Source organism: Podarcis erhardii, assembly GCF_964252035.2.
Source record: "Podarcis erhardii genome assembly, chromosome: 3".
Taxonomy (NCBI): Eukaryota; Metazoa; Chordata; class Lepidosauria; order Squamata; family Lacertidae; genus Podarcis; species Podarcis erhardii.
In genome coordinates this window covers 121,394,356-121,419,491 of record NC_138507.1, presented here as the reverse complement: position 1 = coordinate 121,419,491, position 25,136 = coordinate 121,394,356, and the positions used below count along the sequence as shown (strand labels likewise).

Sequence of the window (25,136 nt, the reverse complement as noted above, 5' to 3'; positions counted from 1 at the left end):
CATTATTTCGATTTGAACAATACTTGTTAATTCTTTACAGTGCCTCTTTAAAACCCACTAGCGTTGTGTTTAGAAAACATTTATTCTCCAGATAACCCACAAATTTCCCCCAATCTTCAATAAACTTTTGATCTTTTAGGTATCTTAATTTCCCTGTCAATTTATCCAACTCAGCATACTCTGTCAATTTTGCTCTCCACTCTGCAACTGTTGGCATTTCTTCCTGCTTCCACCTCTGAGCTATCACAATTCTGGCTGCTGTAACCGCGTACTGGAATAGTTTACAATCCTTTCTCCTGATGTCCTTTCCCATAATACATAGTAGAAAAGCTTCTGGCTTTTTAACAAAAGTGTAACCTAGCATCTTTTTCAATTCATTATATACATCCTCCCAGAAGCTTTTAACTTTCTTGCACTCCCACCATTGATGATAAAACGTCCCCTCCATAAGTTTACACTTCCAACACTTATTGTCTATCTTATACATCTTAGCTAATTTTACAGGAGTCATATACCACCTGTATTGCATCTTCATTACATTTTCTTTTAGTAATGTACAGGCTGTAAACTTTATATTCACTCTCCACAGCTTTTCCCAATCTTCCATTTGAATGTTATACCTTAAATCCCTTGCCCATTGTACCATCACTGACTTCACTTCCTCATCCTTCGTATTCCACTCCAGCAGTAATTTATACATTTTGGAAAGGTTTTTGTAATCACTATTTATTATCTCTTTTTGGAATGTTGATTCTTTTTCTACGTATCCTCTTTCCTTCACCTCTGTTTTAAACAGCTCATTTATCTGGAAATAATGCAGCCAACCTTGTGTGAGCATTTTGACCTGGTCGTATGGTTTAACTTTCCACTTCCCTCCTTCATAAAGAACCATATCTTCATACTTTCCCCATTTTTCCTTCATGTTAACTTTCTTTACACCTATCATCTCCTGTGGGGACAACCAGTGTGGTGTTCTTGGTTCTAATATATTTTTATATCTGTCCCAAACCTCTATTAACGGTCCTTTAAAAATGTGGCTACCGAATCCCCTATGCACTCTCTTTTTATCCTTCCATAAATACGCGTGCCACCCAAACCTGTTGTTGTACCCCTCCAGATCTAATAACTCTTTGTTCTCTAACTTTACCCAATCTTTTAACCAACACAGACATGCTGCTTCGTAATAAAGTCTCATGTCTGGTAAGGCGAAGCCCCCTCTTTCTATTGCGTCTGTTAACAACTTAAATTTAATTCTTGGTTTCTTCCCCTCCCAGACATATCTGGAAATCGCTTTTTGCCATTCTTTGAAGTCCTTTGTTCCTTTTAAAATGGGCAGTGTTTGGAACAGGAACAACAACCTGGGTAGCAGCATCATCTTCACCATGGAGATTCTTCCCCAGAATGATAGTTTCATCCTGGTCCAGAGCGTCAGATCTTTTTTAATTTTATTCCACACCGGTACATAGTTATTTTGGTATAGGTCGATGTTTTTGTTGGTAATCCAGATACCTAAATATTTTATCTTTCTGACAACCTCAATTTCGATTTGTTGTTGCAGTCTTGTAACCTCATCTTGCTCCATATTTTTAATAATCATCTTGGTCTTACTCTTATTCAATTTGAAACCTGCAAGATTCCCAAATTGTTCAACCTCATCCAGAAACGCCCTTATACTTTCTATAGGTTCTTCCACCGTTAAGACCACATCATCTGCATAGGCTTTAACCTTATACTCATTAAGGCCTAAAGTTACCCCTTTAATTTGTTTGTTTTGTCTGATTGCATTCAGTAACACCTCCAAAACCGTTATGAAGAGCAGAGGCGAGAGCGGGCAGCCCTGCCTCGTTCCTTTACATATTTTTATATCCTCAGTAATCACATTATTAATTATCAATCTCGCCTTCTGCTCTGTATAAATTGCCTTTATCCCATTTAAGAACTTTTGTCCCACCTCCATAGCTTCCAAATTCTTTAACATAAATTCCCAAATTACATTATCGAAGGCTTTCTCCGCGTCTAAGAAAATTAAACTTGCTGGTTTATCACATCTATCAGAAAGGTATTCAATGATGTTAACTATATTTCTCGTATTGTTTCTTATAAACCTTCCCGGAAGAAAGCCCGCTTGGTCTTCATGTATCAGCTTTATTAGTATCTTTTTTAATCTTTTAGCCAAAACTCCAGCGAATATTTTATAGTCCGTATTTAATAGGGAGATGGGTCTATAGTTCTTGATTTGAGTTAGGTCCGAGTCTTGTTTTGGGATGATTGTGATAAGGGCCTCTTTCCAGGAGCCAGGGATGTCTTTTCCTGTCAAGATGTTGTTCATTACATCAGTTAGCGGCGTCATTAGCGTGTCTTTCATTTCTTTATAGTAACTTGAAGTAAACCCATCTGGGCCCGGGGCCTTTCCTCTTTTTAATTCTTTTATCACTTCTTCTACCTCTTCTCTACAAATTGGGACATTTAGCTGTTCTCTTTGATTTGATGACATCTTCTTCACTATCTTTTCTTTTAGGTATCTTTCTATTTTTCTCTTATTGTTCCTTTCCTTGTACCTATACAGTTGCTCATAGAAATCCTGAAATCCTTTTCTAATTTCTTTCGAATCAGTTGTTTCTTTTCCATTTATTATTATTTTACTAATTGTATTTTGCTCTTTCCTTTTTTTGACTTGCCACGCAAGCCATTTTCCTGACTTATTTGCATATTCAAAGTTTTTTTGTCTTAATCTTTTGATATTCCACTCAACCTCCTTATTAATTATCATGGCGAATTGCGTTTGAAGGGATTTTATTTCCTGCACTATCTTTTCGTTGTTTGGTTTTTTAATCAGTTTTTGTTCATAGTCCATAATCTGTCCCAAAATCTCTTTTGACCTCTTTTCCTTAATCTTGTTTTTCAGTGCGTTTTGTTGGATGAAGAGGCCCCTCATTACAGCTTTACTTGCATCCCACACCGTACTTGTTTTCACCCCTTTATCTAAGTTATCCAAAAAGTATTCCGCTAATTTCTTCCGCATTCTTTCAGTAAATTTTTGATCATCCCATAGATTATCATTTAGTCTCCATCTAAAAGTCCGTTCTTCTACTCCCTTCATCTCCATTTCTATTGGGTTATGGTCTGATATAACTTTGGCCTGAATTTCAATTTTCTTTATTCTTGGTGTCAGCTCACTCGATATCCATATTTGGTCAAGTCTTGAAAACGACTGATTCGGTTCCGAATGATAAGTGAATTGTTTCTCTAGGGGGTGTTTCAACCTCCATATATCTATTAAGTTGTAGTTTTTAATCAACGTAAAAAAGGTCTTGGGAAGTTTTCCTTCATTGTTCTTTGATTTTCTTAATCTGTCCATTTCAATAGAGGTCACATCATTCATGTCTCCCATTATAATAATTTTCTGGTCCGCATATTCAAATAACTTTTCTTCCAATGAGCTAAAAAATTGTGTCTTATTTCCGTTAGGTGCATAAATCCCTACTATTATCATTGTCTCACCTTGCCAGCGAATGCGCACCGCAATTATTCTCCCTTCCTCATCCTTAAATAGTTGGTGAGCTTCGATTTTATTTTTAATATAGAGAACTACTCCCCTTTTTTTCTCTTTATCTGAGGAGATAAATTCATTCCCTAGCCTCCTATTGATCAAAATTTTCCTGTGTTTCTTAGCCACATGTGTCTCTTGAAGGCATATGACATCTAGATTTTTCTTTTTTAATATATGCTCGATACCATTCCGTTTCTTCTTATCGTTCATCCCATTGATGTTCCAACTCCATAATTTTAGTGTCATTTTTTTTTTTTTTTTAAAGAGTTAACCACTAATTAGATTTGGGTTTAAGTTTAAGTTTTTCGCTAAAGCCTTTCTGTTTCTTCTTCTTCTTCCTCTTCTTCGTCTTCCTCCAACTTCCTTGTTTAATTTAAATTCTGCCACTTGACCAAACTCTTGAATTAATTCCAAAACCCTTTTGGTGCTAGATTCTGGCTCTTGTAATGTAAGTACCAAGTCATCTGCAAATGCTCTCAATTTATATTGTCTCGCTCCGACCTGAACCCCTTTAATCAGCTGGTCTTTCCTTATCATGTTCAACAAAACCTCCAGGACCGAAATAAAAAGTAGTGGGGAAATTGGGCACCCCTGACGTGTCCCTTTTTCTATCTTAAATTCTTCTGTAACTACATTATTTACAATTAACTTTGCTTTTTGTTCAGAATATATTGTGCCTATACCATTTTCAAAACCTTGGCCTACCCCCATCCCATGGAGATTCTTCTTCAAAAAGGTCCAGGAAATATTGTCAAAGGCTTTCTCCGCATCCACAAATATCAGAACAGCTTTTGTGTTTATGTTAACTTCTAACATTTCCAAAATGTCTATTATATTCCTTACATTGTCTGATAGATGCCTTCTCGGGAGAAAGCCCGATTGATCCCTGCGAATCTCCCCCATCAAAACTTTTTTCTTTTCTTTTTTTAAATAATTTTTATTGGGTTTTTACATTTTATAACAACAAACACACACACAAAGACAAAAACACACAAATACAATTACATACCCTAATTTTCTTTACCCACTTTCATTGACTTCCCCCACCCCCTCCTCTTACATCCCAGTTCCAATAATTAATTCAGCAAGTTCTTACCTAACCTCTTAAACATATTCATATTGCTTTTAAAAATTAAATTCTTTTTGTTTATCTATATTCAACTTATCCAATTCTCTTATAATCATTAATTTCTTTTTTTTTTTAAGGTCGATCTAACTTCCCTTCCACAAATTTTCCCTTTATTATATTAATTATAGGTCACATTGACCAAATAAAACAAATCATAACATTTTATAATTCTATTTTCTCTCCCCCCCCTGCCCCGGTTTCTGTCCCTTCCCAGACAAATGTCCAAAAAACAAACAAAAAATAGTTCGTAGCCCGGATTCCTCACGTCCGAGGCGTCTGATTTTCTGTCAGTCCCTCTCTGCCAACTATATTGGTAATCCTCTTTGTTGGTCCTAAGACCCCGAAGGAGTTCAGTCAGAGTCACATCATATTTTCTTTCATCCAGAATGTTAAAAGGTGTTTGCTGCGAAGGACCATCTAGTTTTCCATACTCAAGAGGAAAGTCCCAATCATGTTGCTTTATTCTTTTTAGTTTTAATATTCCAAGTACTCCAGGGACTTCCCTCTTCTTCTTTCTCATCTTTCGCAGGTTTGTAATCCAAAGGTCTTCTTGCTCATACTCTAACAATGCAGATTCCTGGTTGATATTTTCCACTTGTAGTGTCTGAACTCCTTCTTTCTTCTCTGTCAATTCCAAAGGCATCTCTTCCTGCTCAGCTGCAGAGTTTTTGTCATACGTCTCCTTTGTGCATTCAGCAGAGTTGTTTGTTTCAGAATTCAAGGTCATAAAAACTTTACTCAGAGCCATACTCTGCTCTTGCAGGATTCCCACGAGAAAGAACATTTTTTCTATCTCCGCCAGTAATTTTCCCTCTGCAGCCATTGTAATGTCACTAATTCCCCCTAGGGGGCTTTCAGTTATTTAGTAGTCCTTTTCCAATAATCTGTTACTTTGTTATTATCAATACTTTGTTTCCAATCGCCTCAGTTCAAATGTATCACCTTTAATTCAAAGAGTTGTTAAATAACAAAATTCTTTACTTTGTCCGCCCGTTTGACAGCTTCTTTGACAGCTGTCAAACTCCTTTCACTTCTTCCTCCGGCACCCAAATAGGACACTCCCGGGTTTTTGGGGGGGATTACACACAAAGTTCCAAAGTTCCTCCCTTTCTCTCCAGCACAAAATCTTCTTCTATCAAATTTGTGAAAAACTTTTAAATCATCAAAACAATATTCATTCCGCCTTAATTCTCCGTTCCTTGCTTTAAATCGTCTATAAGTAGAGGGGGTGCGGACTTCCCTTTAACACATCCCCCGATCGTGCCGAATTCACAGGATACAATTTTTAAAGTCCAAATTCAACTACTCACGGGTCCTTTGTTATCCAGTCCAAATTTTGGGAAGAAAGTCAGCGCTCTCCGGCCATGGCTTGCGGCTTCGCTCCACTGAAGTAGCGGTCTACTCTCAGCACCACGCCACTCTCCGTACCCTCTCCGTAGCCTGTAAAAAGGCTCTTCGTGGGTCGGGGAGGGCGCTTAAGGTGCCCACCGAGTCACCAAGTCCGCAGGCTTCCGCGCCTGCGGTTTCTGAGGGTCCCCGTGTCGCCGGCACGGCAAGACCCGTCTTCAGTAGAGCCGATTCCCTCCGGAGCTCGGAGGGAATCCGCCATTAGCCGTTCGCGCTAACCCGGAAGTCCCCATCAAAACTTTTTTCAGTCTCTTAGCTAGAATATCAGCAAAAATTTTATAATCCACATTTAGTAAGGAAATTGGGCGGTAGTTTTTAAGTTGAGTCTTTTCAGTCTCTGTCTTCGGTATAAGCGTGATAAAAGCCTCTTTCCACGTTTCAGGTGCTTCTTTCCCCTCCAGAATTTCGTTGCAGACTTCCTTCAAAGGTTGTATTAGCCATTCTTTTAAAGTCTTATAATATTTGGAAGTCAGTCCATCAGGCCCCGGAGATTTGCCCAATTGCATGTTTTGAATGGCACCTTCTATTTCTTGTTCAGTTATTTTCTGATTCAAAGTTACTTTGCCTTCACTTGAAATTTCCTTCATCCCATTTTTCTCCAAAAATTGTTCTATGTCGGTGGCTTTTTGTGGTCCTTGTGCATATAATTGTTTAAAATATCTCTGGAAGCAGCTTCTAATTTCAATTGGATTGTTAATGTTCTTTCCATCCACTTCTAAATTTGTCACTGTATTTAATTTCTGTCTCTTCTTCAATTGCCAAGCCAAAAATTTCCCACATTTATCTGCTGATTCAAACGTTTTCTGTCTCATTTGTTTGATTTTCCATTCTATTTCTTGGTTCATCAATTCCATATATTGAATTTGATATAATTTAATTTCTCTCAAGATCTCCTGAGACTTTGGTTTTGATCTTAGTTTCTTTTCTCCTTCTTTAATTTTTTCCAAAATTTTATCCTTTTTCTCATTTTGGCTTCTCTTTTTTATTGCATTTTGTTGTGTCAAGAAACCTCTCATGACCGCTTTGCTTGCGTCCCAGATTACTCTTTTTTCCACATTGGTCCTCATGTTGATCTCAAAATAGTCTTTTAATGTTTTTTGGGCCTTTTTGCAGAATTCTTTATCTCTAAATAATGTGTCATTCATCATCCATCTGAAAGTGCCAGCAGTTGTTTGGTTCATCTCCATCTTCACGGCGTTATGGTCGGAGCAAGTTTTTGGGCAGATTTCCACTTTTTTTATCTTTGATGCCAGTCCTCTAGTAACCCATATTTGGTCGATTCTAGTCCAGGTCATTTTGGCTTCAGAAAAAAAGGTTCCTTGTCTTTCAAGAGGATTTTTTATTCTCCAAATATCCACCAAGTCCATGAATTCCTCTTTGGTGCTTCCCCCCCCCTTTTCCATTTTTTGTACACATCCTTTTTTAATCTTAACTCAGTTAAAAGTTCTTTAGATAGCCACCCTGGCTTCTTTAGGCACCTTCCATGTTTCCGTCTCATTGGTATTGCCTGAAGTTGTGCTTTTACTATCTCCCTCTTAACAAACTCCCAGCCATCATGAACTCCCTTTCCTTTTAGTATTACTGTCCATGGGATCTCACCCAGCATTTCCCTAAGTTTTATGAAGTCGGCTTTCTTAAAGTCAAGAAATTGAGTCCTAGTATGCTTGGCTGCTCCTTTCCGCTGTATAGTAAACTTCAGAAGAGCATGATCACTCGCGCCTAATGATCCTTTCACTTCTACCCCACTAACCTAAAGGATCAGGCCAGTAGCCCAACATCTTCTCAAAGTGGTATCTTTGGGGGCAATGGGGTTCAGCTGTAATATCTTGGACTACTGCAATGCGCTCTACGTGGGGCTACCTTTGAAGGTGACCTGGAAATTACAACTAATTCAGAATGCAGCAGCGAGACCACATAACACTGTTCTTGAAAGACCTACACTGGCTCCCAGTACATTTCTGAGCACAATTCAAAGTGTTGGTGCTGACCTTTAAAGCCCTAAACAGCCTTGGTCCAATAGACCTGAAGGAGCGTCTCCACCCCCATTGTTCTGCCTGGACACTGAGGTCCAGCTCCGAGGGCCTTCTGGCGGTTCCCTTCCTGCGAGAAGTGAAGTTACAGGGAACCAGGCAGAGGGACTTCTCGGTGGTGGCACCCGCCCTGTGGAACGCCCTCCCATCAGATGTCAAAGAGAACAACAACTACCAAACTTTTAGAAGACATCTGAAGGCAGCCCTGTTTAGGGAAGCTTTTAATGTTTGATGCATTCTGGTATTTTAATATTTTGTTGGAAGCCGCCCAGAGTGGCTGGAGAAACGCAGCCAGATGGGTGGGGTATAAATAAATTATTGACTGCCAGACATGATTAAATCATGACTGCCAGACATGATTCTTCCATCTTTGCAGAAGGGCTGAAAGAGAGCAGCTGGCTTTGGGTCACTCAGAAATCTTCATGGCCGAAGGGAGATTTAAATGCTAATTTTCTTGGCCGTCGTACAACACTCAGTCTCCACACCAGGGGTGGGGAACCCCAGACCTATATGTGGCCCTTCAAGCATCTCTGTGCAGCCCTCTGGATTCCCCTCCCCCCCAGGCCATGCCCTTCTCTTGCCACACCCACTTCTGGCCCTGACACTGATAATGCCCCTTTGTCTGTCTGACTGAAGGATGGAGAGTTGGGTCGGTGAGTGTGTTGATTGACAAGTGTAGCTCCACCCACATTTGTCTCTGGCCCCACCCACCGCTGCTATGTGGCCCCTGGAAGGTCACCCAGAAGGAAATATGGCCCTTGGGCTGGAAAAAGTTCCTCGCTGCCCCTCACTGGCTCTCATCGTTAGATGATATATGGGCTTGTTTCTGCTTGTTTTTGTTGTTTGTTTGCTCCCTATTGATCCTCACATCTTCCATTAAAAATCAAAGAGATTTCCTGCACTGGGGTTGGGGTTGGGCCAGATGACCTCTGGGGCGCCCATCCCACACTACAAGCCTAGGACAAAATTGAGAACAGAAAATTAAAGGGACGGTGTTCCTCCCCCCCCCCCATTTAAATAGAGGTTAATAAGCTTTTAAAAAGCATTGAGGGTTTATGGAAACCTTAAACCACGCTGTAATTATGGCTCGAGATCAATGCACGGTAACCTTGCAGAAAGTTAACTAAATGTGGAGAAGGCTGGCTAAGTGGTGGTGATAAAGAAGTGATTAAAATGAAAATGGCTCTTTTTAAAAAAAATTAAAAAGGGGGGAAAGTCCAAATGAAGGGAACTGCAGATATTATCAATTTTGTCCAGTGAAATGTGACTTGGGAGGAGGAGAAGGTCTCCAGGAGCAGATGGCTAAAGAGGAAATAATCACACACCATTAAGGGCACCATTCAGCCAGTGGTTCAGGGAAGATTCACAGCTCAGCAGGAGAGGAACATGCAGAAGGCCCCAGCTTCAGTTTGCTTAGGGGTTTTTTCCCCCAAAAAGGGTCATGTTTTTCATCTGGGCCTTACAAAAAACAAAAATGTGCAAAAGGCAAAAATCAAAACACCAAAGCATAAAACAAGCAGCATTTATGTTGCAAAGGCTTCATGAAATAAAACCACCCTAACCTGGCTTCTTGAGAACAAAGGTCCTTATAGTTAAAGCTCTGGTTCTCCCAGTAGTGTTATATGGAAGTGAGAGCTGGACCATAAAGAAGGCTGATCGCGGAAGAATTGATGCATTTGAATTCTGATGCTGGAGGAGACTCTTGAGAGTCCCATGGACTGCAAGAAGATCCAACCTCTCCATTCTGAAGGAAATCAGCCCTGAGTGCTCACTGGAAGGACAGATCCTGAAGCTGAGGCTCCAAGACTTTGGCCACCTCAGGAGAAGAGAAAAGATGGTGATACAGTATTCTCGAAGCTACCCGCATGAGTTTGACCAAACTGTTGGAGGCAGTGCTACACTTGATCATAGCCAAAAGGCCGAGAAGCGTAAAATCTTAATAAATATTACTTAAAAAAAAAAAAAAACTGTGGGAGGCAGTGGAAGACAGGAGTGCCTGGCGTGCTCTGGTCCAGGGGGTCACGAAGAGGCGGACACGACTAAACGACTAAACAACAACAACATGACTTCCCTTGATCCAGACACTGTATTCCTGTTGATGCAGCCTAGAATAGCATTAGCATTACCTAGAATAGTTTTTGCTGCTGCATCACACTGTTGACCCAAGCTAAGCTTGTGGTCTGCTAAGACCCCTAGATCTGTTTCACGTGAGCCGCTGTCAAGGTTTGTTAGCAGGAGATGCTGGCGGCGGTGACTGCAAAGTCTCTGCTCAGACTCCAGCATTCCAAGAACGTGGCAAAGTCAGTCCTACAACGATAGCTGTTGCTCAGAAGGCAAGATTAAGGGCTGTATGTAGCCATCAATCATTGTATCCAAGTAAACAGAGGCAGAACAGCATGTGGTATTGGCACTCCTCGCTGCAAAATTTGAGAGTTAAAGTATTGCACCCGAGGGGTCAACGTGCTTGGCTGCTAAATTCACCTCCTGAAAAGACTCAACCACATGCAATTGGTACGCTAATCACTGCAAATTGATTCCGCAAGTCAGCTTCAGGGCCCTATAACATAAGCTGTGTCTCTTGAGTTTTCCTTGGCCCTAAAATTTTTGCTTCCTGGCATTGCTAGGATACACAAACAGTCAATTCATCTATATACTCCATTTTCCACAATTGTCTTTTGTGCTCAGAGTGGTTCGTGGAAAATAAGCTGTCTAAATGCATCCGTGCCATAACCACGGTGGTATAATATCATTGCGGTTAAAAGTCAGCAACTAGCAATTCGTCTTAAAATATATCGAAAAATTAAGGGGCACAAAGCTCTCTCATAATACTAGAAGTCATCCAAGAATGCTGGAAGAGTCAGGGTGGATTAAAGGAACTTCTTCTTCACATAGCACATTGTTAAACTATGGAACTCCCTGCCACAGTATGCAGTGATGGCCAACAATTTGGATGGCTTTAAAAGAGGATTAGGCAAATTCTTGGAGGGGAACACTTCTGATGGCTACTAGCCAGGATGGCTGTGCTCTGTCTCCATATTCTACCAGTTACTGGAAAGCACCGGAGAAAGGGGTCCTGTGTTTGAATCCTGTTTCCCACAGGCATCTGGTTGTCCACTGTGAGAACAAGGATGCTGGACTAGTTGTGCCATTGACCTCATCCAGCAGTTCTTAAGTTCTTATGCATAAGTTATCCTATAATTTCGTGTCCAAAAGTAGTCCCAGAGCGGATGAAACAAGTCATTAACGAACAGCAACCATCGGCCACACGAATATTGATAGCCCAGTGTTGGAAAGAGGGGGGAAATGGCCACGAAAAAAAATTGGCAAATGAAGTTAATGGAATATGCAGAAATGGCAAAGTTAACAGGAAGACTCAGAAAACAGGACAATAACCACTTTAAAGATGAATGGGAAATATATATTGCATATATATATATATCAAAGCATTGTATATATATAGGTTGATACATCAGCAGGATTCTAAAAAAAAATATTGCAGTATTTTAATGAAAGACAGATTTAGGTACGAATAGATGGATAATTGAATTTGGACATGCATGAATTAATAATGAAAATAATGGAACCATGGAGGGAAGTCAGGGATTTGAAAAACCCCACACTTTGAGGTTGTATTGATTGTATAAACAGTATGGAAAGCGTTACAGTTGTAGTTAAACTTTTCCTTTTTCAATGTTTATTTTTATACGATGTTTGTCATAAAGAAAATTAATAAAAATATTTTTTTAAAAAAACAACAACCAGCAACCATCCACATTAACAAAAAGTCTCAGCCCCAAAGTACCATTGGTGACCGTGACCTTCTGCTGTGACCCATCTCTCTCTTGGGAGCTACTAATGGCTTCAGTTGCCCCCAGCCAGAATTGGTGGGTTGGCACCTGTCTGTCTTGGGAGACAATGGAGGAGTGCGCATTCAGGGGTGAAGTCAAACTGTTGGAAGCTTACAGCGCCTGCTGTGGCTGTAGAGACCGAGGCGGGAGAGACATGTTTTGTTGCAGCCGGGGCAGAGGAAGACGTCTAGTTGTACTGCTACAGATGCACCACGACATTTATTCTCTCTGCACTCCTCCAGTGGTCATTTCTCCTTTGGTCACTGCTGACCAGGTGCTGCAGTGGCCCGGATCCAGGCTCCAGGATCCAGGTCTTGCAATGTCCTGTCCATGGTCCTGAGGGGTTGCCTTTGTCTCTATATAAGCCACAGAGTGGGGAACATTTGGCCCACGGGGTGGTGCTGAACTACAACTCCCAGCAGCCCCAGCAAGCATGGCCAATGGGCAGGGGTGCTGGGAACCGTGGCATCCAGAGGGGTCAAAGGTTCCTGGTGCCTGGCTCTTAACCGGATCACCGCTCACGGTGCAGATTTTGTAAATTGCTGGGTGGAAATAAATAAAGACACGCCTAATCCCACCATTGCAGATGGTGACAGCAGCCACGAAATTAAAAGACGCCTGCTTCTTGGGAGAAAATCAATGACAAAACTAGACAGTAGAGACATCACCTTGCCGACAAAGGTCCGTATAGTAAAAGCTATACGGTTTTCCCAGCAGTGATGTATGGAAGTGAGAGCTGGACCATAAAGAAGGCTGATCACCAAAGATTGGATGCTTTTGAGTCTTCTTTTCATGAGAAGAGAAGACTCCCTGGAAAAGACCCTGATGCTGGGAAAGATGGAGGGCACAAAGAGAAGGGGACGGAAGAGGATGAGATGGTTGGACAGTGTTCCTGAAGCTACCAGCATGAGTTTGACCAAACTGCGGGAGGCAGTGGAAGAGGAGTGCCTGTCCCACCATCTCGTCCTCTGTCATCCCCTTCTCCTTCTGCCCTCCGTCTTTCCCAACTTCAGGGTCTTTTCCAGGGAGTCTTCTCTTCTCATGAGGTGGCCAAAGTATTGGAGTCTCAGCTTCAGGATCTGTCCTTCCAGTGAGCACTCAGGGCTGATTTCCTTCAGAATGGAAAGGTTTGATCTTCTTGCAGTCCATGGGACTCTCAAGAGTCTCCTCCAGCACCAGAATTCAAAAGCATCAATTCTTCAGCGATCAGCCTTCTTTATGGTCCAGCTCTCACTTCCATACTTCACTACTGGATAGATACACAATAGTGCTTTTTAAAAACACATAGGGAAAAGGACTGTTTTAATTATTTACATTTAAAAATGCTTTCCTAGTGATTGTGAATATGCTGACCTAGGCCCCCTTTGGAATCGGAGGCCCGGGCCAAGTGGCCCATATAGCCACCCCCCTCTGTCTGGGCCTGCAAGTTGCGCCATGCCAGGAATAATGTATAAACTTCTGTCATGTCACCTCTTATTTCTCAAATTCTGCACCCTTTCCTCATACCAGAGTCGTTCCATCTCCTTGGTAATCTTAGTTGCCCTTTTCCAAACCTTTTAACAGTTGTTGGCACCTGTTTGACTTGGGAGGCAATGGAGTGTGCCTCTGGGGGTGAAGCCAAACCAAAGTGACCTCTCCAGGGCGCACGCCTGGGCAGTGTGTCTGGAGGTCCTGGGCTGCCCAGACAACAAGACCCCCCTCTCAGCCTCGCTGATGTGGTCCAAAGGAAAGCAGAGCAGGACATTTGGCACCAGTTTGGCTGCAGGAGTTGCTGGAAGGAGGCGTACAAGGTGCCATCCAACCGCCTTAGGGACTCCACTCTGGATTTGCATAGAGTTTCCTCCTGAGCCTTTTCTTCTCCCAAAGATATCCCACAAGGTGGTGGAGGTTTGGGATCAGAGTTTTCCTACTCCTAGATGGGCTTCCTTCCCAGGTTGATGAACCCCACTTGCACCTCACACACGTGCAGAAACCAACCTCTTGATCGGTTTCTTGAGCGGATACCTGAAGGAGTGTCTCCAACCCCATCATTCTAACCGGACACTGAGGTCCAGCTCTGAGGGCCTTCTGGTGGTTCCCTCCCTGCGAGAAGCCAAGTTACAGGGAACCTGGCAGAGGGCCTTCTCAGTGGTGGCACCCGCCCTGTGAAACGGCCTCCCATCAGATGTCAAGGAAATAAACAACTACCAGACTTTTAGATATCTGAAGGCAGCCCTATTTAGGGAAGCTTTTAATGTTTGATGCATTACTGTATTTTAATATTGTGGGATGTGAAACACAAGAGCAGTCAAGTAAACATTCCTAGAGTGAACATGTTTACACATGGGGAGGAATGTTTGTCCAGCCAGCAGATGAACTTCCTGTTTCCTTCTGGGCTGGGACAGACTTCCTCTGCATGGGACTAGAGGTGGGTGCGGCCTCACCTGTGCAGGTAACGACAAAAGCACAGGGCAGGACAGCCATCTCTCTCTCTTTGACTACATGCATCGAAGAAGCAACATCTGCTTAGCCAAAGATGCCCTCTTGGCCTCCAACCAAGAGAGGACAAAGGGACTGTCTCCTTAAGAGATAGTTTCTAGGTATATGTTACTTTTCTAAGCTAAGTCTGCCTTCTGGGATCCTATTGTGAACAGAATGTGAGTGAGTAAACTCTTTTTATACTTTTATAGAAGACTGTGTCGTGTCTTATCTTTTAGGAGGGAATAAGGGGGAAATGCCAGAACAGTTATTATAGAGGCTTTAGCGAGCCTGAGCAAACACATCTACTGTGAGTTTAAAAAGGGGAATGTTACTCTGCTAAATTGTGAACTTGTTAACACAAGTTGGAAAGGCTATTATCAGACAATATATCCTCTCCTGCATCCCTGAACATTCCCACAGATATTTTGTTGGAAGCCGCCCAGTGTGGGCGGGGTATAAATAATAAATTAATAATCATAATCATAATTGGACCCACTCTTGGTCTCATTTGTTCATCTGCTGAGCCTGTCTTCACAAGCAGGGGAAGTCCAAAACTCACCTGGTTTAGCCGGCCAGTCAAAGCCATTTCCTGGGATTGTGGCCGCTGGAACAAGAGAGTCTTGGCAGCTGGATCAGGCCAATGGCCCATCTAGTCCAGTAGCCCGTTCTCACAGTGGCCAACCAGGTGGCTATGGCAAGGCCTCAAGCAGGACCTCAAGACCTTTATTGCTAGCATCGGGCAGCGGTGGGCCCCCAGATATTTCAGGACTACAATACCCATAATCCCTGACCATTTGCCATGCTGATGGGAGGTGGAGTCCAAAGGCACGTGAAGAGCCACAGGTCCCCCCCCACACACACACCTTTGCTTTATATGGGAAGCACCGAGTCACAGAATCTTGTTTGAGGCCACCTTGTAAATTGGTGGCAGAAGTGGGATTTGAACTCAGGGCTTCCCACCACACACCCCTAACCACTCCACCCTGTTGGCTCTTAGGCAGGGGACAGGAGCTAAGTGGCAGAACCTATGCTTTGAATGCAGAAGCCTCCAGCTTTCTGTGCTTAGTGTGTCCCAGTCAGAAGGCTCAGGAAGCAGGCGATGGAGGGCAGCGGGTACCTCAGTTGCTGGAGAGAGGGACAGAAGAAGCTTCCATTGACTGCATCAGACTATTCGCCTATCTGCGTGGTATTGTCTACACCAACCGGCAGCAGCTGTCCAGAATTTCAGTCGAGGAGTCTCTCGCAGCCCTACCTGGAGACACCAGAATTGACTCTGGGACCCTCCTCTGCAGCCCTCCTCCTGCAGCTGCTGCCAGCCTGAGCAGGCAACTCTGGCCCCAATGGGCAAATAACCAGAGCCGCCACAAGGCAGCGCCCGGTGAGGTCTGGAAGCACCGCGACTCCCAGGGAACCTCACCAGCGATGCCTGAGCGAGCAGCATCGCAGAGCCAGAGAAGCCTGAGCCCATCGGAAGCCTCACTTTTAGCGCTGCCGGTGATGCCCCTGTGCCATTGTTCCAGCTTCCTGGAGTGTGACAAACACTTTCCGGGAAGGTTTCTCTGGTGGGTGCCGAGGGGCGCACAGCTGCTAAGCCAGTGGATCAGTCAGGTGTCTCCTTCAGAGGGTTGGACTCACCGATCCACATGTTAATGGGCTGGCAAGGTTTGTGCGTGTGTGTGTGTGCCTGCGTGTACATATAGAGGGGGCCACTCCGGCAGAGAACACAGTGCAAGGCTCGAACATCAGACGGAACAGTGCAACCCAGGCATCCAACCCAGGCAGGTAGGCGTCTGCTAGCGCTGATTTGCCAGCCTCTCCTCTTTGTCTTGGCGGGGCTTGTGAGTTCCTGGCTTTGCATGCTCTCGAAACCAACCCAGAGCTTTGGAACTGGCAGGTTTGGGGTGGGAAGGACCTGGGGGGGGGGTCGGAACTGGGGAGGGAGGGGGGCTTTATGGTTCTCCGGTGGCGAACCTCCTTCTCCGCCTTAACCTCTCCTTCAAGGAGATCAGCCGCTTAAACATTTGTTTTTGGTCCGCCAGCAGAGTCGAAAGCATGCCTGCTCTTTGAACAGAGATTGCTTGGAACCGGCTTCGTTGAAGCAGGATTTGTCTTTTGATAAACTAGCTACTTTTTGTTCCCTTTTAAAGAAAAAACGCTTTTGGGTGGTGGAGGGCACAGAAAAATATCACCCAATTTGAAAGAGAAGGGCGGGTGGAAATTCCTCTATGTATTGAAATGTATTAGCCGGAACAAGGTGGCATTTTGCAAATAATGCATATATTGCTTTTTTAAAAAGATAGAAAGAAAACTGACATATTTGTCGCAACGTTTGCTTTTTTCCTTTCCTTCCTGTGGGTATTTCTCAGCAGTCAGCTCTGAAAGGTTTGTTTTAGAACTATTTCGTTAACAGGAGACCTGCCCCTCTCAATTTTTCTGCTCTCCCCCGTTCCATTGTCTTGCAAAGGGAATAATCCCTTCAAAGATAACTGCGCATTCCCGACGGAAATCTCTCCAACTTAGAATCCAAGTTCCTTTAGGCTTCAGTTCTATGCGCGCTTACCTGGGAGCAAGCTGCGGTGAAGGGCGCAGGACTTACTTCCGAGTAGCCATACATAGGATTCCACGCTCAGTCTTCCAGAATCCCCACAGCAGGTATTTTAAAACTCCATCTCTGAACAAAAAGGAAAAGGATTTTTTTTAAAAAAAAAAACCTGGAAAACTTTGGAACTTTATCTTAAAGCTTTATTCCCTGAAGCGACTGCTGGAAGAACAATGCTTTTTGGGCCACACGCAGAGAGATAAATGTTCTAAGCTGTGTCCTGAGGACAAATTTGAACCCCCAAAACAAACTTCTTCCCCTTCTGCTCGGCAGCTTCTCCGGGTTTGCATTTCTGCGGCTGAATGTTTGGAGTCTTTGTCTGCCGCCTTCTCTGCACCGTATAATTCAGCCGATTATAGTCAATTTTACGATAGGATGCACATTGCGCCACTTGCGCCTCTGCAGGCATCCAGTAGACCAGGGAGATCTGTAGCAAATGCAGCTCCACTGTGAGGGGGGTTTTTTTTTGAGGCGGGGGGGCAATTCTTGCAAAGAATAGGCAGGTAGATCTATGGACAGAATGTGGTGGGTGCGCCTGCCACGTTGACAAAGGAGCGCGCCGTCTCCTATCTCAGAACTGCATTAAAATACTATCAAAGTTCCAGATGCCCTCATGATGAAATGCAACGCGCACATGATTACGGTTTGCTCTGGGGTTTTTTTTAGAAAGAGGTTAATGTGCTTTCCCATTACGAGTATCTCAGTTAAATCGGCACCTGCTTCCCACTAGATGTGTTGACATTTCGCGCCGGTTCTCTGACATGCAGGAAAGCTAATTGCTAATTCCGTAAGAGAGAGGAGGGGGATGAAACAGAAGGAGGGTTTAACTGTATCCTAGTCTAAAGAACACTGCTGGTCAGCGGTTCCCTGCTCCCAGGCTTCTCCTTCGTGTCCGTTGTTGTTTAGTCCTGTCCGACTCTGGCCCCCTGGACCAGAGCACGCCAGGTACTCCTGTCTTCCACTGCCTCCCGCAATTTGGTCAAACTCATGCTGGTAGCTTCGAGAGCACTGTGTCCCACCATCTCGTCCTCTGTCGTCCCCTTCTCCTTGTGCCCTCCATCTTTCCCAACATCAGGGTCTTTTCCAGGGAGTCTTCTCTTCTCAGGAGGTGGCCAAAGTCTTGGAGCCTCAGCTTCAGGATCTGTCCTTCCAGTGAGCACTCACGGCTGATGTCCTTCAGAATGGAGAGGTTTGATCTTCTTGCAGTCCATGGGACTCTCAAGCGTCTCCTCCAGCACCATAACTGAAAAGCATAAATTCTTTGGCCATCAGCCTTCTTGATGGTCCAGCTCTCACTTCCATACATCACTACTGGGAAAACCATAGCTTTAACTATGCGGACCTTTGTTGGCAAGGTGATGTCTCTGCTTTTTAAGATGCTGTCTAGGTTTGTCATTGCTTTTCTCCCAAGACCTTCATGTCCACCACATGCTTTATCTGCTAGTTAACCTGGTGTTGACAGCAGAAAGCAAAATCTTTGCAATGTTTTGGATCATTAAAAAAAAAGAAAGGAAGACAAACACATATATATGCATTTGATGGGCAATTTTAGGTTTAGGAAACCTTCGCTAAAGATGCAGTTTTACTGGGAACCGATTCCCATTGGAAGCACAGAGACTTGGCTCCCAAGCGCACCGGTCTCTGAGCTGCCTACCGCCTCTCTCCCATCGCTAAAATCACACAATCCGGCTACAGCTGGGCAAGAGATGCCCACATCCTTAACTCTTCCGTCAGAGAAGGTGTGTTTGCTCAGACCACAGTTAGAGGCAGCAGCACTTCTGAATCCCAGTTCCTGGAAACCACAGGAGGGGAGAATTGTTCTGATCCTGTTTGCAGGTTTCCCAATAGAGGCATTTGGTTGGAAGGTGCTGATCCAGCATCTCCTTGGGATATCTGGGAAGCCCACAAACAGGAATGGAGTGTAATGGGATTCTCCCACTTGTGGTGTCCAGCAGCAGGTGTTTGTTGTTTAGTCGTTTAGTCATGTCCTTCTCTTCGTGACCCCCTGGACCAGAGCACGCCAGGCCCTCCTGTCTTCCACTGCCTCCCGCAATTTAGTCAAACTCATGTTGGTGGCTTCAAGAACACTGTCCAACCATCTCGTCCTCTGTCGTCCCCTTCTCCTCGTGCCCTCCATCTTTCCAAACATCAGGATCTTTTCCAGGGAGTCTTCTCTTCTCATGAGGTGGCCAAAGTATTGGAGCCTCAGCTTCAGGATCTGTCCTTCCAGTGAGCACTCAGGGCTGTTTTCCTTCAGAATGGACAGGTTTGATCTTCTTGCAGTCCATGGGACTCTCAAGAGTCTCCTCCAGCACCAGAATTCAAAAGCATCAATTCAGCCTTCTTTATGGTCCAGCTCTCACTTCCATACATCACTATTGGCAGGTGTTTAGAGGTAGACTATTCCTGACCCTGGAGGCTCCATAAATGCATTATAATCCATAGTCATTGTTCGCCTTATCTCCCATTGAAGTTGCCGATGACTACATTGTGGTCTCTCATGCTGTAGCTTAGCTGAAGGAGTCCTTCTATTTGTTTCTTCCAGCCTTCAGCTTTTCTGGATGGTCCCTGCCTTTTAGTGTTCTGGTGTGGAGGTGGAGATAAGCTTTTCTCCATCCACAATGTGCATAATTTCCTGTGCCTCTGTTGCATCTTCTCTCATTCATATTTCTTCCAAATGAAAATGCTCCAAACAGTTGCCTTCTCTTTTGGAAGTTGCTCTGGTCCCTGGATCATTCTAGTTGCTGCTTCTATGCTCTTAGGAACACAGGGAACTGCCTTATGGCCTCAGGCCTGTGGGCCAATGACCTCAGCATCGTCTACACCAGGGGTAGGTAACCTAAGGCCCAGGGGCCGGATGCGGCCCAATCGCCTTCTCAATCCAACCCGCGGACGGTCTGGGAATCAGCGTGTTTTTACATGAGTAGAATGTGTCCTTTTATTTAAAATGCATCTCTGGGTTATTTGTGGGGCATAGGAATTCGTTCATTTCCCCCCCAAAAATATAGTCCGGCCCCCCACAAGGTCTGAGGGATGGTGGACCAGCTCCCTGCTGAAAAAGGTTGCTGACCCCTGGTCTACACTGGCTGGCAGCTGCTCTCCAGGAATTCAGCCAGGAGGGGTATTCCCCAGCCATACCCAGAGATGCCTTGGGGATTTGAACCCACGACCCTCTGTGGGCAAGGCAGATGCTTGGAGCTACAGAACTCCCCTCGTTTCCCTCTGTCTGCTTGCAGGAGTCCCCGCTTGCCTGCCCAACGCTCTCTCTCAGGACCCGAAATGTGCAAATGGCTGGGCCCACCCAACTCTCCAAAATGAGGACCGAGGGGGCGTGTCAGGCGCTGAGACAGAGGGCAGAGCATACAGCAGTGGCAGACCGTGGGGTCTCAGATTTCAGCGGTGCCCTGGGCAACATCAAAATTTGGCTCCCTCACTTCTCTTGTTGTTGTTGTTTAGTCATTTAGCCGTGTCCGCCTCTTCGTGACCCCCTGGACCAGAGCACGCCAGGCACTCCTGTCTTCCACTGCCTCCCGCAGTTTGGTCAAACTCATGCTGGTAGCTTCGAGAACACTGTCCCACCATCTCGTCCTCTGTCTTCCCCTTCTCCTTGTGCCCTCCATCTTTCCCAGCATCAGGGTCTTTTCCAGGGAGTCTTCTCTTCTCATGAGGTGGCCAAAGTCTTGAAGCCTCAGCTTCAGGATCTGTCCTTCCAGTGAGCACTCAGGGCTGATTTCCTTCAGAATGGAGAGGTTTGATCTTCTTGCACTCCCTGGGACTCTCATGAGTCTCCTCCAGCACCAGAATTCAAAAGCATTCATTCTTCAGCGATCAGCCTTCTTTATGGTCCAGCTCTCACTTCCATACATCACTACTGGGAAAACCAGAGCTTTGACTATATGGACCATTGTTGGCAAGGTGATGTCTCTGCTTTTTAAGATGCTCTCTAGGTCTTACTCCACTCTAAGTAATAGTTGCTGCACCCCCAGGACTCCATGCCCAGTGTGACTGAACCGGTTGCACTCTCTTAAGAGCTGCACATTTAAAGTGCACAACTCCCCCACCCCACAAATACTGGGAACTGTAGTTTCTTGAAGGCGCTGGGAACTTTAGCTCTTTGCAGCAGAAACTACATTTCATGGGATGCTTTAGAGAAGCCATGTGCAGAGTGCAAAGAACTAAAGTTCCCGACACCTTCAAGAAACTACAGTTCCCATGATTAGGGGTTGGAGGGCAGTTTTGTGCTTTAAATGCGCGGCTCTGCCCATAGACTTAGTTTGTGCCTACCATCTTATCATAGAAGGGGATTATCTGGCCCTGCAGTGGTCAAACGTAGAGCTCTGTTCTGAACCACAGGATTGTGTAACCTGCAGCTTGGTCCAAGTTGAGGTTGCACAGTGGTTTTTGAAATAAAAGCTTCAGCACTTAGCCAGCCACGAGCCTGACACCAGTACTGTCTACACTGATTGGCACTGGGAATGGAACGCAAGACCCTCTCCTTGCAATGCAGAGGTGCTACAACTGAAGAATAGCCTTTGCCATCTTCACCTTTCCTGTAGAATTGTAAAGTTGGAAGGGACCCTGAGGGTTTTATAGGTAGAATCCATTTTGCTGGACTCAAATGATCATATATTATTATATATTATTATTTATTTAAAAAAAAAAACAGATTTTTTTTGGTAAGGAAAGTAATAGGAAAATGTAATTGGAAAATGTGGAATAGCAACTGTTTGCTGCTTCGTTGCATAACCTCCCTGCCCGCCTCGCACAAGCAAATCAGAACAAATTGTGAATCAAGTGGTTGTCTGGAAGGCCAACCCCAAGGGAAACCCACAAGCAGAACCCAAGCACAAGAGCATTCGCCACTCCTGGGCTTCCCAGCTACTGGTTTCCAGAAGCATTTCTTCCTCCAACTATGGCTAGTAGGAGCCACCCATAGCCCTGTCCTTCAAGAATTTCTCCAGTCCTCGTTTAAAGCCATCTAGGTTGGTGGCCATAACTGCCTCCTGTGGCAAGGAGTTCCACAGTTAAACTATGTGTTGTGTGAAGGATAAAGGACTTTATTTTGCCGTCCCTGACTCTTCCGGCATTTAGCTTCATGAGATGCCCATATGTTGAGAAGAGGAGGAAAACCTTTCTCTCTCAACTTTCTCTTTTCAAAAAACTCCCAGCAGGTTACCTTGCCTTCTCTCTGAACTAAAGTAAAGGTAAAGGGACCCCTGACCGTTAGGTCCAGTTGTGGATGACTCTGGGTTTGCGTGCTCATCTTGCTCTGTAGGCCAAGGGAGCTGACGTTTGTCCGCAGACAGCTTCTGGGTCATGTGGCCAGCATGACTATGCCTCTTCTGGCGAACCAGAGCAGTGCACAGAAACGCTGTTTACCTTCCCACCGGAGTGGTACCTGTTTATCTACTTGCACGATACGATACGATACGATACGATACGATACGATAATCTTTATTGTCATTGTCCCATACGGAACAATGGAATTGAAAAATCTACATAAGACATTCAAAACCAACAAGCCTGTTATCCCACCTATCCCAACCTGGTTAGCCCCCTAAAAACTCCATTTTTAAATACAGTATACTCCCATTCAGACTCTTTACACTGTGTTTAAAACCAAAATTGCATTTGGATAGAAACTGTTTCTCAGATGGCTAGTCCTAGTCTTTATAACCCTGGACCTTCTTCCAGAAGGCAGAAGCTGAAAGAGATCATTTCCGGGGTGCCCACTATCCTGCGCTATCTCTGCAGCTTTCTTATGGCACCTGGAAGCGTAGATTTGATCCAAGGTGGGAAGAGTGCACCCAATTATTCTCTCCGCAGTCTTTACAACCCTGGACAGCATTGTTTTTCCGCTGACCGTGCAGCTCCCTAACCACACACAGAGACTGCTAGGTTGGCAGGAGCAGGGACCGAGCAACAGGAGCTCAGAACCGCCGACCTTCTGATCAGCAAGCCCCAGGCTCAGTGGTTTAGACCACAGCGCCACCCAAATGCGGCAGACTCCCTTCTTAAGAGGCTTGCTCCATCCCCTGGCTCGCTTTGGTGAACCTGATCTGCCCACTCAGCATCTGCTACAAGCAGTGGCATAGCGTGGGGGGTGCAGGGGGGGCCGGCCGCACCGGGCGCAACATCTGGGGGGGACGCGCTCGCCGCCTCCGGAGTCGCCGAAGAGCCTCGGGCACAGGCTGTAGCAGAGTCCCATGTCTTGTGGAACCGACGAGCTGTGTGCGCGTCTGGGCTGAAGGCGTCCGGCAGGCAGCGGCTCTCAGCGCTCACCGCGGTCCCCGCGCATCAGGGCCATGGAGGGTGCGCCAGGCAGCCCCTCCTCACAGCCCCACCGCTGCTGCTGCAGCAGCTGGGCCATGTTGCATTTTCCTCGCCTCTCTGCCCTCCTCCTCCTCCGGGCAAGCGGCGTCGTTTGGGCGGCAGCGCCAGCGGCAACTCGCCTCAGATCACCTGACACGGACCCGCCGCCGCAGCCGTGGCTACCTTACCGTAAATACCCCAGCCCAGGCAGCAGCAAGAAGAAGCTGGCAGCGGCGGCAGGTTAGGGGTTAGGGGCGCAAATTACTTGCCTTGCCCCGGATGCTGACATCCCACGCTACGCCGCTGGCTACAAGTAATACGCAAAGGCCAGTCAATTTAGTCACCTCTCTCCCTCGTAAAAGCTCCCTAGTGGCAAAACCTGACTGTCAGGCCATGCAAGTCATTAACAGGAGGCATTTCATTTGGTCCACAGGGGCATCTTCAGAGCTGTTTGGAGACCTGGAAATCCATTCCCAGTGCAGTGCAGGGAATACCAGACCTTCCAAGTGTTCTTATTTCGCAGGGACAGTCCTGGATTCACAGATGCCGTCCCGTTTTTTGCTTTGATCCCAGAATGTCCCACTTTCCCTTAGTATATCACTATTATTATCCTCATGGTAGAAGTTTGTAACATGAAGCACAGCGTGGAGAAAGTTGACAGAGCAAAGTTTTCACCCCTCTCTCTATGTGGAATGGGTTTTACTGGATAGGAGTGGGTATATTCGTTGCAATTTCTCTCTCTAGGCGCCCACCTGTGTGGGCTAAACAGTTTTTCAAACTCTCATCCTGGGCAGCAAAATTAAAAGCGAAGCAATCAGGCTGCAAAACCTTGTTTTCAGAAAGTGCAGCTACAAAGTAAGCTGGCTTTCCCCTTCTTGCCCCGCTTAACTAAGAATCAGGCAACAGCTTGGGAAGCAAGTTTAAAAATATAATTTAATCGCTTACATTCTTGCATTGGTTCGCAGCAATGGCAGCAGTAAAATCCATGCAGGCAAAATATTTATATTTGCAGTATGACCAGCTTCAGGCATGTGCCTGGAACTATAGCAAGAACAGGGCACAGCTGCCCTCAGGATCAGGGCTGGATTTAGGGAGGATGAGGCCCTGAGCTCCTGAAGGTAATGGGGCCCTTGATATGTCCAGCTGTACTTTGTCAACAACCAATTGTGGCTGTTTTTTGTGCTGAATATATGCTATATGGTAATTGATGGACCTAATAGGTATCTGAAGCCATTTGCACATGTTGTCGTGCAACCAGTCCATGCAGAATGTAGGCACCCTATATATAGAAGGGCGCAAACCAGTGATATTTTAGGGAGCAGGCGAGCAGACAGGGCCCATGACTTACATCACAGGAGCCTACACAACACAAAACACTTTTGCTGTATGTAGGTTTTATTTTATTTGTTTTTTATCTTTTATTTTGGAAATGTACATCCAGCGTTTTTCCTCTTTAAATTTTTTTGGAGCCTCCAAGAGAGTGGGACCCTAAGCTATAGCTTAGCTTAAACGTAAATCCGGCACTTAAACGACCCTAAGCTATAGCTTAGCTTAGACGTAAATCCGGCACTGCTCAGGATTGGTCAAATGAAGAGAGAGGAAGAGGAAGTACCATACGCTCCTTCCTCTCCAGGAGAGGGGAAATGACATCACACAGAGCCCTCTCTAGCAATTGAATCTCTTTGGTCTGTGTATCTGCCTATCAGCAATGCAGCTCTGTGGGCGTGGCTCCTTCTCATGAGAACTAGCAAGTATATAAATGTAAATGAATGTTGGAAGGTTCAGAACAGGTAATAAAGAG

General features: G+C 45.0%; 1 protein-coding gene and 1 long non-coding RNA gene across 2 annotated transcripts in view; one reads left to right on the top strand and one right to left on the bottom strand.

Moving 5' to 3' along the window:
* LOC309338065 overlaps nt 1-20,093 on the bottom strand; it is a 188,005-nt gene extending 167,912 nt beyond the window's left edge. Inside the window, exon 1 of the long non-coding RNA XR_014154659.1 lies at nt 19,863-20,093. This is a non-coding gene — a long non-coding RNA (uncharacterized lncRNA). The remainder of the gene's footprint in view (nt 1-19,862) is intronic.
* PNOC (prepronociceptin) overlaps nt 16,055-25,136 on the top strand; it is a gene marked incomplete at its 3' end in the record, with an annotated part of 36,792 nt that continues 27,710 nt past the window's right edge. The window contains exon 1 of the mRNA XM_081855111.1: nt 16,055-16,206. The remainder of the gene's footprint in view (nt 16,207-25,136) is intronic.